Below are 15,955 nucleotides of genomic sequence, written 5' to 3'. Positions count from 1 at the left end.
GTTATATATTTGAGTGAGTTTGCATCTAACTTTGTCAGATATCGTCGATTAACATCCATTGAAGCCCATTGAAGTCGATTGTCACTTTGTGTTGATTGAAAATTTTCTAAGACTATTTTCCTGATTTGAAGTCGAATCTCATCAATTCTCATATATTTGAGTGAGTTTGCATCTAACTTGGTCAGATATCGTCGATTTACAACAAATTAATACCAGTTTAGGTCGATTGTCACTTTGTGCTGATTGATAATTTTCTAAGACTATCTTCCTAATTTTAAGTCGAATCTCATCAATTCTCATATATTTGAGTAAGTTTGCATCTAACTTGGTCAGATATCGTCGATTTACAACAAATTGATACCAGTTTAGGTCGATTGTCACCTTGTGTTGATTGAAAATTTTCAAAGACCATCTTCCTAATTTGAAGTAGAATCTCATCAATCCTCATATATTTGAGTGAGTTTGCATCTAACTTGGTCAGATATTGTCGATTTATAACCAATTGATGCCAGTTTTGGTCAATTGTCACTTTGTGTTGATTGATAATTTTCAAAAACTATCTTCCTAATTTGAAGTCGAATCTCATCAATTCCCATATATTTGAGTGAGTTTGCATCTAACTTGGTCAGATATCGTCGATTTACAACAAATTGATACCAGTTTAGGTCGATTAACATTTTGTGTTGATTGAAAATTTTCAAAGACTATCTTCCTAATTTGAAGTAGAATCTCATCAATCCTCATATATTTGAGTGAGTTTGCATCTAACTTGGTCAGATATTGTCGATTTATAACTAATTGATGCCAGTTTAGGTCAATTGTCACTTTGTGTTGATTGATAATTTTCAAAAACTATCTTCCTAATTTGAAGTCGAATCTCATCAATTCCCATATATTTGAGTGAGTTTGCATCTAACTTGGTCAGATATCGTCGATTTACAACAAATTGATACCAGTTTAGGTCGATTAACATTTTGTGTTGATTGAAAATTTTTAAAGACTATCTTCCTTATTTGAAGTCGAATTTCAACATTTCTTATATATTTGAGTGAGTTTGCATCTAACTTTGTCATATATCGTCGATTAACATTCATTGAAGCCCTTTGAGGTCGATTGTCACTTTGTGTTGATTGAAAATTTTCAAAGTCTATCTTCCGCATTTGAAGTCGAATTTCAACATTCGTTATATATTTGAGTGAGTTTGCATCTAACTTTGTCAGATATCGTCGATTAACATCCATTGAAGCCCATTGAAGTCGATTGTCACTTTGTGTTGATTGAAAATTTTCTAAGACTATTTTCCTGATTTGAAGTCGAATCTCATCAATTCTCATATATTTGAGTGAGTTTGCATCTAACTTGGTCAGATATCGTCGATTTACAACAAATTAATACCAGTTTAGGTCGATTGTCACTTTGTGCTGATTGATAATTTTCTAAGACTATCTTCCTAATTTTAAGTCGAATCTCATCAATTCTCATATATTTGAGTAAGTTTGCATCTAACTTGGTCAGATATCGTCGATTTACAACAAATTGATACCAGTTTAGGTCGATTGTCACCTTGTGTTGATTGAAAATTTTCAAAGACCATCTTCCTAATTTGAAGTAGAATCTCATCAATCCTCATATATTTGAGTGAGTTTGCATCTAACTTGGTCAGATATTGTCGATTTATAACCAATTGATGCCAGTTTTGGTCAATTGTCACTTTGTGTTGATTGATAATTTTCAAAAACTATCTTCCTAATTTGAAGTCGAATCTCATCAATTCCCATATATTTGAGTGAGTTTGCATCTAACTTGGTCAGATATCGTCGATTTACAACAAATTGATACCAGTTTAGGTCGATTAACATTTTGTGTTGATTGAAAATTTTCAAAGACTATCTTCCTAATTTGAAGTAGAATCTCATCAATCCTCATATATTTGAGTGAGTTTGCATCTAACTTGGTCAGATATTGTCGATTTATAACTAATTGATGCCAGTTTAGGTCAATTGTCACTTTGTGTTGATTGATAATTTTCAAAAACTATCTTCCTAATTTGAAGTCGAATCTCATCAATTCCCATATATTTGAGTGAGTTTGCATCTAACTTGGTCAGATATCGTCGATTTACAACAAATTGATACCAGTTTAGGTCGATTAACATTTTGTGTTGATTGAAAATTTTTAAAGACTATCTTCCTTATTTGAAGTCGAATTTCAACATTTCTTATATATTTGAGTGAGTTTGCATCTAACTTTGTCATATATCGTCGATTAACATTCATTGAAGCCCTTTGAGGTCGATTGTCACTTTGTGTTGATTGAAAATTTTCAAAGTCTATCTTCCGCATTTGAAGTCGAATTTCAACATTCGTTATATATTTGAGTGAGTTTGCATCTAACTTTGTCAGATATCGTCGATTAACATCCATTGAAGCCCATTGAAGTCGATTGTCACTTTGTGTTGATTGAAAATTTTCTAAGACTATTTTCCTGATTTGAAGTCGAATCTCATCAATTCTCATATATTTGAGTGAGTTTGCATCTAACTTGGTCAGATATCGTCGATTTACAACAAATTAATACCAGTTTAGGTCGATTGTCACTTTGTGCTGATTGATAATTTTCTAAGACTATCTTCCTAATTTTAAGTCGAATCTCATCAATTCTCATATATTTGAGTAAGTTTGCATCTAACTTGGTCAGATATCGTCGATTTACAACAAATTGATACCAGTTTAGGTCGATTGTCACCTTGTGTTGATTGAAAATTTTCAAAGACCATCTTCCTAATTTGAAGTAGAATCTCATCAATCCTCATATATTTGAGTGAGTTTGCATCTAACTTGGTCAGATATTGTCGATTTATAACCAATTGATGCCAGTTTTGGTCAATTGTCACTTTGTGTTGATTGATAATTTTCAAAAACTATCTTCCTAATTTGAAGTCGAATCTCATCAATTCCCATATATTTGAGTGAGTTTGCATCTAACTTGGTCAGATATCGTCGATTTACAACAAATTGATACCAGTTTAGGTCGATTAACATTTTGTGTTGATTGAAAATTTTCAAAGACTATCTTCCTTATTTGAAGTCGAATTTCAACATTTCTTATATATTTGAGTGAGTTTGCATCTAACTTTGTCAGATATCGTCGATTTACATTCATTGAAGCCTTTTGAAGTCGATTGTCACTTTGTGTTGATTGAAAATTTTCAAAGTCTATCTTCCTCATTTGAAGTCGAATTTCAACAATTCTTATATATTTGAGTGAGTTTGCCTCTAACTTCGTCAGATATCGTCGATTAACATCCATTGAAGCCCATTGAAGTCGATTGTCACTTTGTATTGATTGAAAATTTTCAAAGTCCATCTTCCTCATTTGAAGTCGAATTTCATCAATTGTTATATATCTGCATGAGTTTGCATCTAACTTTGTCAGATATCGTCGATTAACATCCATTGAAGCCCATTGAAGTCGATTGTCACTTTGTGTTGATTGAAAATTTTCAAAGTCTATCTTCCTCATTTGAAGTCGAATTTCAACAATTCTTATATATTTGAGTGAGTTTGCATCTAACTTTGTCAGATATCGTCCATTGAAGCCCATTGAAGTCGATTTTCACTTTGTGTTGATTGAAAATTTTCAAAGTCTATCTTCCTAATTTGAAGTCGAATTTCAACACTTCTTATATATTTGAGTGAGTTTGCATCTAACTTTGTCAGATATCGTCGATTAACATCCATTGAAGCCCATTGAAGTCGATTGTCACTTTGTGTTGATTGAAAATTTTCTAAGACTATTTTCCTGATTTGAAGTCGAATCTCATCAATTCTCATATATTTGAGTGAGTTTGCATCTAACTTGGTCAGATATCGTCGATTTACAACAAATTGATACCAGTTTAGGTCGATTGTCACTTTGTGCTGATTGATAATTCTCTAAGACTATCTTCCTAATTTGAAGTCGAATCTCATCAATTCTCATATATTTGAGTAAGTTTGCATCTAACTTGGTCAGATATCGTCGATTTACAACAAATTGATACCAGTTTAGGTCGATTGTCACCTTGTGTTGATTGAAAATTTTCAAAGACCATCTTCCTAATTTGAAGTAGAATCTCATCAATCCTCATATATTTGAGTGAGTTTGCATCTAACTTGGTCAGATATCGTCGATTTACAACAAATTAATACCAGTTTAGGTCGATTGTCACTTTGTGCTGATTGATAATTTTCTAAGACTATCTTCCTAATTTGAAGTCGAATCTCATCAATTCCCATATATTTGAGTGAGTTTGCATCTAACTTGGTCAGATTTCGTCGATTTACAACAAATTGATACCAGTTTAGGTCGATTAACATTTTGTGTTGATTGAAAATTTTCAAAGACTATCTTCCTTATTTGAAGTCGAATTTCAACATTTCTTATATATTTGAGTGAGTTTGCATCTAACTTTGTCAGATATCGTCGATTTACATTCATTGAAGCCCTTTGAAGTCGATTGTCACTTTGTGTTGATTGAAAATTTTCAAAGTCCATCTTCCTCATTTGAAGTCGAATTTCATCAATTGTTATATATCTGCATGAGTTTGCATCTAACTTTGTCAGATATCGTCGATTAACATCCATTGAAGCCCATTGAAGTCGATTGTCACTTTGTGTTGATTGAAAATTTTCTAAGACTATTTTCCTGATTTGAAGTCGAATCTCATCAATTCTCATATATTTGAGTGAGTTTGCATCTAACTTGGTCAGATATCGTCGATTTACAACAAATTAATACCAGTTTAGGTCGATTGTCACTTTGTGCTGATTGATAATTCTCTAAGACTATCTTCCTAATTTGAAGTCGAATCTCATCAATTCTCATATATTTGAGTAAGTTTGCATCTAACTTGGTCAGATATCGTCGATTTACAACAAATTGATACCAGTTTAGGTCGATTGTCACCTTGTGTTGATTGAAAATTTTCAAAGACCATCTTCCTAATTTGAAGTAGAATCTCATCAATCCTCATATATTTGAGTGAGTTTGCATCTAACTTGGTCAGATATCGTCGATTTACAACAAATTAATACCAGTTTAGGTCGATTGTCACTTTGTGCTGATTGATAATTTTCTAAGACTATCTTCCTAATTTGAAGTCGAATCTCATCAATTCCCATATATTTGAGTGAGTTTGCATCTAACTTGGTCAGATTTCGTCGATTTACAACAAATTGATACCAGTTTAGGTCGATTAACATTTTGTGTTGATTGAAAATTTTCAAAGACTATCTTCTTTATTTGGAGTCGAATTTCAACATTTCTTATATATTTGAGTGAGTTTGCATCTAACTTTGTCAGATATCGTCGATTTACATTCATTGAAGCCCTTTGAAGTCGATTGTCACTTTGTGTTGATTGAAAATTTACAAAGTCTATCTTCCTCATTTGAAGTCGAATTTCAACAATTCTTATATATTTGAGTGAGTTTGCCTCTAACTTCGTCAGATATCGTCGATTAACATCCATTGAAGCCCATTGAAGTCGATTGTCACTTTGTGTTGATTGAAAATTTTCAAAGTCCATCTTCCTCATTTGAAGTCGAATTTCATCAATTGTTATATATCTGCATGAGTTTGCATCTAACTTTGTCAGATATCGTCAATAACATCCATTGAAGCCCATTGAAGTCGATTGTCACTTTGTGTTGATTGAAAATTTTCTAAGACTATTTTCCTGATTTGAAGTCGAATCTCATCAATTCTCATATATTTGAGTGAGTTTGCATCTAACTTGGTCAGATATCGTCGATTTACAACAAATTAATACCAGTTTAGGTCGATTGTCACTTTGTGCTGATTGATAATTTTCTAAGACTATCTTCCTAATTTGAAGTCGAATCTCATCAATTCCCATATATTTGAGTGAGTTTGCATCTAACTTGGTCAGATATCGTCGATTTACAACAAATTGATACCAGTTTAGGTCGATTAACATTTTGTGTTGATTGAAAATTTTCAAAGACTATCTTCCTTATTTGAAGTCGAATTTCAACATTTCTTATATATTTGAGTGAGTTTGCATCTAACTTTGTCAGATATCGTCGATTTACATTCATTGAAGCCCTTTGAAGTCGATTGTCACTTTGTGTTGATTGAAAATTTTCAAAGTCTATCTTCCTCATTTGAAGTCGAATTTCAACAATTCTTATATATTTGAGTGAGTTTGCCTCTAACTTCGTCAGATATCGTCGATTAACATCCATTGAAGCCCATTGAAGTCGATTGTCACTTTGTGTTGATTGAAAATTTTCAAAGTCCATCTTCCTCATTTGAAGTCGAATTTCATCAATTGTTATATATCTGCATGAGTTTGCATCTAACTTTGTCAGATATCGTCGATTAACATCCATTGAAGCCCATTGAAGTCGATTGTCACTTTGTGTTGATTGAAAATTTTCTAAGACTATTTTCCTGATTTGAAGTCGATTCTCATCAATTCTCATATATTTGAGTGAGTTTGCATCTAACTTGGTCAGATATAGTCGATTTACAACAAATTAATACCAGTTTAGGTCGATTGTCACTTTGTGCTGATTGATAATTCTCTAAGACTATCTTCCTAATTTGAAGTCGAATCTCATCAATTCTCATATATTTGAGTAAGTTTGCATCTAACTTGGTCAGATATCGTCGATTTACAACAAATTGATACCAGTTTAGGTCGATTGTCACCTTGTGTTGATTGAAAATTTTCAAAGACCATCTTCCTAATTTGAAGTAGAATCTCATCAATCCTCATATATTTGAGTGAGTTTGCATCTAACTTGGTCAGATATCGTCGATTTACATCCATTGAAGCCCATTGAAGTCGATTGTCACTTTGTGTTGATTGAAAATTTTCAAAGTCCATCTTCCTCATTTGAAGTCGAATTTCAACAATTCTTATATATTTGAGTGAGTTTGCATCTAACTTTGTCAGATATCGTCCATTGAAGCCCATTGAAGTCGATTTTCACTTTGTGTTGATTGAAAATTTTCAAAGTCTATCTTCCTCATTTGAAGTCGAATTTCAACAATTCTTATATATTTGAGTGAGTTTGCATCTAACTTTGTCAGATATCGTCCATTGAAGCCCATTGAAGTCGATTTTCACTTTGTGTTGATTGAAAATTTTCAAAGTCCATCTTCCTCATTTGAAGTCGAATTTCATCAATTGTTATATATCTGCATGAGTTTGCATCTAACTTTGTCAGATATCGTCGATTTACATTCATTGAAGCCCTTTGAAGTCGATTGTCACTTTGTGTTGATTGAAAATTTTCAAAGTCTATCTTCCTCATTTGAAGTCGAATTTCAACAATTCTTATATATTTGAGTGAGTTTGCCTCTAACTTCGTCAGATATCGTCGATTAACATCCATTGAAGCCCATTGAAGTCGATTGTCACTTTGTGTTGATTGAAAATTTTCAAAGTCTATCTTCCTCATTTGAAGTCGAATTTCATCAATTGTTATATATCTGCATGAGTTTGCATCTCACTTTGTCAGATATCGTCGATTTACATTCATTGAAGCCCTTTGAAGTCGATTGTCACTTTGTGTTGATTGAAAATTTTTAAAGTCCATCTTCCTCATTTGAAGTCGAATTTCATCAATTGTTATATATCTGCATGAGTTTGCATCTAACTTTGTCAGATATCGTCGATTAACATCCATTGAAGCCCATTGAAGTCGATTGTCAGTTTGTGTTGATTGAAAATTTTCAAAGTCTATCTTCCTCATTTGAAGTCGAATTTCAACAATTCTCATATATTTGAGTGAGTTTGCATCTAACTTTGTCAGATATCGTCCATTGAAGCCCATTGGAGTCGATTTTCACTTTGTGTTGATTGAAAATTTTCAAAGTCTATCTTCCTAATTTGAAGTCGAATTTCAACACTTCTCATATATTTGAGTGAGTTTGCATCTAACTTTGTCAGATATCGTCGATTAACATCCATTGAAGCCCATTGAAGTCGATTGTCACTTTGTGTTGATTGAAAATTTTCTAAGACTATTTTCCTGATTTGAAGTCGAATCTCATCAATTCTCATATATTTGAGTGAGTTTGCATCTAACTTGGTCAGATATCGTCGATTTACAACAAATTAATACCAGTTTAGGTCGATTGTCACTTTGTGCTGATTGATAATTTTCTAAGACTATCTTCCTAATTTGAAGTCGAATCTCATCAATTCTCATATATTTGAGTAAGTTTGCATCTAACTTGGTCAGATATCGTCGATTTACAACAAATTGATACCAGTTTAGGTCGATTGTCACCTTGTGTTGATTGAAAATTTTCAAAGACCATCTTCCTAATTTGTAGTAGAATCTCATCAATCCTCATATATTTGAGTGAGTTTGCATCTAACTTGGTCAGATATTGTCGATTTATAACTAATTGATGCCAGTTTAGGTCAATTGTCACTTTGTGTTGATTGATAATTTTCAAAAACTATCTTCCTAATTTGAAGTCGAATCTCATCAATTCCCATATATTTGAGTGAGTTTGCATCTAACTTGGTCAGATATCGTCGATTTACAACAAATTGATACCAGTTTAGGTCGATTAACATTTTGTGTTGATTGAAAATTTTCAAAGACTATCTTCCTTATTTGAAGTCGAATTTCAACATTTCTTATATATTTGAGTGAGTTTGCATCTAACTTTGTCAGATATCGTCGATTTACATTCATTGAAGCCCTTTGAGGTCGATTGTCACTTTGTGTTGATTGAAAATTTTCAAACTCATTCTTCCTAATTTGAAGTCGAATTTCAACATTTCTTATATATTTGAATGAGTTTGCATCTGACTTTGTCAGATATCGTCGATTAACATCCATTGAAGCCCTTTGAGGTCGATTGTCACTTTGTGTTGATTGAAAATTTTCAAAGTCCATCTTCCTCATTTGAAGTCGAATTTCATCAATTGTTATATATCTGCATGAGTTTGCATCTAACTTTGTCAGATATCGTCGATTAACATCCATTGAAGCCCATTAAAGTCGATTGTCACTTTGTGTTGATTGAAAATTTTCAAAGTCTATCTTCCTCATTTGAAGTCGAATTTCAACAATTCTTATATATTTGAGTGAGTTTGCATCTAACTTTGTCAGATATCGTCGATTAACATCCATTGAAGCCCATTGAAGTCGATTGTCACTTTGTGTTGATTGAAAATTTTCAAAGACTATCTTCCTAATTTGAAGTCGAATCTCATCAATTCCCATATATTTGAGTGAGTTTGCATCTAACTTGGTCAGATATCGTCGATTTACAACAAATTGATACCAGTTTAGGTCGATTAACATTTTGTGTTGATTGAAAATTTTTAAAGACTATCTTCCTTATTTGAAGTCGAATTTCAACATCTCTTATATATTTGAGTGAGTTTGCATCTAACTTTGTCATATATCGTCGATTAACATTCATTGAAGCCCTTTGAGGTCGATTGTCACTTTGTGTTGATTGAAAATTTTCAAAGTCTATCTTCCGCATTTGAAGTCGAATTTCAACATTCGTTATATATTTGAGTGAGTTTGCATCTAACTTTGTCAGATATCGTCGACTCACATTCATTGAAGCCCTTTGAGGTCGATTGTCACTTTGTGTTGATTGAAAATTTTCAAACTCAATCTTCCTAATTTGAAGTCGAATTTCAACATTTCTTATATATTTGAGTTAGTTTGCATCTAACTTTGTCAGATATCGTTCATTGAAGCCCATTGAAGTCGATTTTCACTTTGTGTTGATTGAAAATTTTCAAAGACTATCTTCCTAATTTGAAGTCGAATTTCAACACTTCTTATACATTTGAGTGAGTTTGCATCAAACTTTGTCAGATATCGTCGATTAACATCCATTGAAGCCCATTGAAGTCGATTGTCACTTTGTGTTGATTGAAAATTTTCAAAGTCTATCTTCCTCATTTGAAGTCGAATTTCATCAATTTTATATATTTGAGTGAGTTTGCATCTAACTTTGTCAGATATCGTCGATTAACATCCATTGAAGCCCATTGAAGTCGATTGTCACTTTGTGTTGATTGAAAATTTTCAAAGTCTATCTTCCTCATTTGAAGTCGAATTTCAACAATTCTTATATATTTGAGTGAGTTTGCCTCTAACTTCGTCAGATATCGTCGATTTACAACAAATTGATACCAGTTTAGGTCGATTAACATTTTGTGTTGATTGAAAATTTTTAAAGACTATCTTCCTTATTTGAAGTCGAATTTCAACATTTCTTATATATTTGAGTGAGTTTGCATCTAACTTTGTCATATATCGTCGATTAACATTCATTGAAGCCCTTTGAGGTCGATTGTCACTTTGTGTTGATTGAAAATTTTCAAAGTCTCTCTTCCGCATTTGAAGTCGAATTTCAACATTCGTTATATATTTGAGTGAGTTTGCATCTAACTTTGTCAGATATCGTAGACTTACATTCATTGAAGCCCTTTGAGGTCGATTGTCACTTTGTGTTGATTGAAAATTTTCAAACTCAATCTTCCTAATTTGAAGTCGAATTTCAACATTTCTTATATATTTGAGTTAGTTTGCATCTAACTTTGTCAGATATCGTCCATTGAAGCCCATTGAAGTCGATTTTCACTTTGTGTTGATTGAAAATTTTCAAAGTCTATCTTCCTAATTTGAAGTCGAATTTCAACACTTCTTATACATTTGAGTGAGTTTGCATCAAACTTTGTCAGATATCGTCGATTAACATCCATTGAAGCCCATTGAAGTCGATTGTCACTTTGTGTTGATTGAAAATTTTCAAAGTCTATCTTCCTCATTTGAAGTCGAATTTCATCAATTTTATATATTTGAGTGAGTTTGCATCTAACTTTGTCAGATATCATCCATTGAAGCCCATTGAAGTCGATTGTCACTTTGTGTTGATTGAAAATTTTCAAAGTCTATCTTCCTCATTTGAAGTCGAATTTCAACAATTCTTATATATTTGAGTGAGTTTGCATCTAACTTTGTCAGATATCGTCCATTGAAGCCCATTGAAGTCGATTTTCACTTTGTGTTGATTGAAAATTTTCAAAGTCTATCTTCCTAATTTGAAGTCGAATTTCAACACTTCTTATATATTTGAGTGAGTTTGCATCTAACTTTGTCAGATATCGTCGATTAACATCCATTGAAGCCCATTGAAGTCGATTTTCACTTTGTGTTGATTAAAAATTTTCAAAGTCTATCTTCCTAATTTGAAGTCGAATTTCAACACTTCTTATATATTTGAGTGAGTTTGCATCTAACTTTGTCATATATCGTCGATTAACATTCATTGAAGCCCTTTGAGGTCGATTGTCACTTTGTGTTGATTGAAAATTTTCAAAGTCTATCTTCCTAATTTGAAGTCGAATTTCAACATTTCTTATATATTTGAATGAGTTTGCATCTGACTTTGTCAGATATCGTCGATTAACATCCATTGAAGCCCTTTGAGGTCGATTGTCACTTTGTGTTGATTGAAAATTTTCAAAGTCTATCTTCCTCATTTGAAGTCGAATTTCATCAATTGTTATATATCTGCATGAGTTTGCATCTAACTTTGTCAGATATCGTCGATTAACATCCATTGAAGCCCATTGAAGTCGATTGTCATTTTGTGTTGATTGAAAATTTTCAAAGTCTATCTTCCTCATTTGAAGTCGAATTTCAACAATTCTTATATATTTGAGTTAGTTTGCATCTAACTTTGTCAGATATCGTCCATTGAAGCCCATTGAAGTCGATTTTCACTTTGTGTGGATTGAAAATTTTCAAAGTCTATCTTCCTAATTTGAAGTCGAATTTCAACACTTCTTATACATTTGAGTGAGTTTGCATCAAACTTTGTCAGATATCGTCGATTAACATCCATTGAAGCCCATTGAAGTCGATTGTCACTTTGTGTTGATTGAAAATTTTCAAAGTCTGTCTTCCTCATTTGAAGTCGAATTTCATCAATTTTATATATTTGAGTGAGTTTGCATCTAACTTTGTCAGATATCGTCCATTGAAGCCCATTGAAGTCGATTGTCACTTTGTGTTGATTGAAAATTTTCTAAGACTATCTTCCTAATTTGAAGTCGAATCTCATCAATTCCCATATATTTGAGTGAGTTTGCATCTAACTTGGTCAGATTTCGTCGATTTACAACAAATTGATACCAGTTTAGGTCGATTAACATTTTGTGTTGATTGAAAATTTTCAAAGACTATCTTCTTTATTTGGAGTCGAATTTCAACATTTCTTATATATTTGAGTGAGTTTGCATCTAACTTTGTCAGATATCGTCGATTTACATTCATTGAAGCCCTTTGAAGTCGATTGTCACTTTGTGTTGATTGAAAATTTACAAAGTCTATCTTCCTCATTTGAAGTCGAATTTCAACAATTCTTATATATTTGAGTGAGTTTGCCTCTAACTTCGTCAGATATCGTCGATTAACATCCATTGAAGCCCATTGAAGTCGATTGTCACTTTGTGTTGATTGAAAATTTTCAAAGTCCATCTTCCTCATTTGAAGTCGAATTTCATCAATTGTTATATATCTGCATGAGTTTGCATCTAACTTTGTCAGATATCGTCAATAACATCCATTGAAGCCCATTGAAGTCGATTGTCACTTTGTGTTGATTGAAAATTTTCTAAGACTATTTTCCTGATTTGAAGTCGAATCTCATCAATTCTCATATATTTGAGTGAGTTTGCATCTAACTTGGTCAGATATCGTCGATTTACAACAAATTAATACCAGTTTAGGTCGATTGTCACTTTGTGCTGATTGATAATTTTCTAAGACTATCTTCCTAATTTGAAGTCGAATCTCATCAATTCCCATATATTTGAGTGAGTTTGCATCTAACTTGGTCAGATATCGTCGATTTACAACAAATTGATACCAGTTTAGGTCGATTAACATTTTGTGTTGATTGAAAATTTTCAAAGACTATCTTCCTTATTTGAAGTCGAATTTCAACATTTCTTATATATTTGAGTGAGTTTGCATCTAACTTTGTCAGATATCGTCGATTTACATTCATTGAAGCCCTTTGAAGTCGATTGTCACTTTGTGTTGATTGAAAATTTTCAAAGTCTATCTTCCTCATTTGAAGTCGAATTTCAACAATTCTTATATATTTGAGTGAGTTTGCCTCTAACTTCGTCAGATATCGTCGATTAACATCCATTGAAGCCCATTGAAGTCGATTGTCACTTTGTGTTGATTGAAAATTTTCAAAGTCCATCTTCCTCATTTGAAGTCGAATTTCATCAATTGTTATATATCTGCATGAGTTTGCATCTAACTTTGTCAGATATCGTCGATTAACATCCATTGAAGCCCATTGAAGTCGATTGTCACTTTGTGTTGATTGAAAATTTTCTAAGACTATTTTCCTGATTTGAAGTCGATTCTCATCAATTCTCATATATTTGAGTGAGTTTGCATCTAACTTGGTCAGATATAGTCGATTTACAACAAATTAATACCAGTTTAGGTCGATTGTCACTTTGTGCTGATTGATAATTCTCTAAGACTATCTTCCTAATTTGAAGTCGAATCTCATCAATTCTCATATATTTGAGTAAGTTTGCATCTAACTTGGTCAGATATCGTCGATTTACAACAAATTGATACCAGTTTAGGTCGATTGTCACCTTGTGTTGATTGAAAATTTTCAAAGACCATCTTCCTAATTTGAAGTAGAATCTCATCAATCCTCATATATTTGAGTGAGTTTGCATCTAACTTGGTCAGATATCGTCGATTTACATCCATTGAAGCCCATTGAAGTCGATTGTCACTTTGTGTTGATTGAAAATTTTCAAAGTCCATCTTCCTCATTTGAAGTCGAATTTCAACAATTCTTATATATTTGAGTGAGTTTGCATCTAACTTTGTCAGATATCGTCCATTGAAGCCCATTGAAGTCGATTTTCACTTTGTGTTGATTGAAAATTTTCAAAGTCTATCTTCCTCATTTGAAGTCGAATTTCAACAATTCTTATATATTTGAGTGAGTTTGCATCTAACTTTGTCAGATATCGTCCATTGAAGCCCATTGAAGTCGATTTTCACTTTGTGTTGATTGAAAATTTTCAAAGTCCATCTTCCTCATTTGAAGTCGAATTTCATCAATTGTTATATATCTGCATGAGTTTGCATCTAACTTTGTCAGATATCGTCGATTTACATTCATTGAAGCCCTTTGAAGTCGATTGTCACTTTGTGTTGATTGAAAATTTTCAAAGTCTATCTTCCTCATTTGAAGTCGAATTTCAACAATTCTTATATATTTGAGTGAGTTTGCCTCTAACTTCGTCAGATATCGTCGATTAACATCCATTGAAGCCCATTGAAGTCGATTGTCACTTTGTGTTGATTGAAAATTTTCAAAGTCTATCTTCCTCATTTGAAGTCGAATTTCATCAATTGTTATATATCTGCATGAGTTTGCATCTCACTTTGTCAGATATCGTCGATTTACATTCATTGAAGCCCTTTGAAGTCGATTGTCACTTTGTGTTGATTGAAAATTTTTAAAGTCCATCTTCCTCATTTGAAGTCGAATTTCATCAATTGTTATATATCTGCATGAGTTTGCATCTAACTTTGTCAGATATCGTCGATTAACATCCATTGAAGCCCATTGAAGTCGATTGTCAGTTTGTGTTGATTGAAAATTTTCAAAGTCTATCTTCCTCATTTGAAGTCGAATTTCAACAATTCTCATATATTTGAGTGAGTTTGCATCTAACTTTGTCAGATATCGTCCATTGAAGCCCATTGGAGTCGATTTTCACTTTGTGTTGATTGAAAATTTTCAAAGTCTATCTTCCTAATTTGAAGTCGAATTTCAACACTTCTCATATATTTGAGTGAGTTTGCATCTAACTTTGTCAGATATCGTCGATTAACATCCATTGAAGCCCATTGAAGTCGATTGTCACTTTGTGTTGATTGAAAATTTTCTAAGACTATTTTCCTGATTTGAAGTCGAATCTCATCAATTCTCATATATTTGAGTGAGTTTGCATCTAACTTGGTCAGATATCGTCGATTTACAACAAATTAATACCAGTTTAGGTCGATTGTCACTTTGTGCTGATTGATAATTTTCTAAGACTATCTTCCTAATTTGAAGTCGAATCTCATCAATTCTCATATATTTGAGTAAGTTTGCATCTAACTTGGTCAGATATCGTCGATTTACAACAAATTGATACCAGTTTAGGTCGATTGTCACCTTGTGTTGATTGAAAATTTTCAAAGACCATCTTCCTAATTTGTAGTAGAATCTCATCAATCCTCATATATTTGAGTGAGTTTGCATCTAACTTGGTCAGATATTGTCGATTTATAACTAATTGATGCCAGTTTAGGTCAATTGTCACTTTGTGTTGATTGATAATTTTCAAAAACTATCTTCCTAATTTGAAGTCGAATCTCATCAATTCCCATATATTTGAGTGAGTTTGCATCTAACTTGGTCAGATATCGTCGATTTACAACAAATTGATACCAGTTTAGGTCGATTAACATTTTGTGTTGATTGAAAATTTTCAAAGACTATCTTCCTTATTTGAAGTCGAATTTCAACATTTCTTATATATTTGAGTGAGTTTGCATCTAACTTTGTCAGATATCGTCGATTTACATTCATTGAAGCCCTTTGAGGTCGATTGTCACTTTGTGTTGATTGAAAATTTTCAAACTCATTCTTCCTAATTTGAAGTCGAATTTCAACATTTCTTATATATTTGAATGAGTTTGCATCTGACTTTGTCAGATATCGTCGATTAACATCCATTGAAGCCCTTTGAGGTCGATTGTCACTTTGTGTTGATTGAAAATTTTCAAAGTCCATCTTCCTCATTTGAAGTCGAATTTCATCAATTGTTATATATCTGCATGAGTTTGCA

Source organism: Diorhabda carinulata, chromosome 8 (genome assembly GCF_026250575.1).
Source record: "Diorhabda carinulata isolate Delta chromosome 8, icDioCari1.1, whole genome shotgun sequence".
Taxonomy (NCBI): domain Eukaryota; kingdom Metazoa; phylum Arthropoda; class Insecta; order Coleoptera; family Chrysomelidae; genus Diorhabda; species Diorhabda carinulata.
This window is presented reverse-complemented; position numbering follows the sequence as displayed.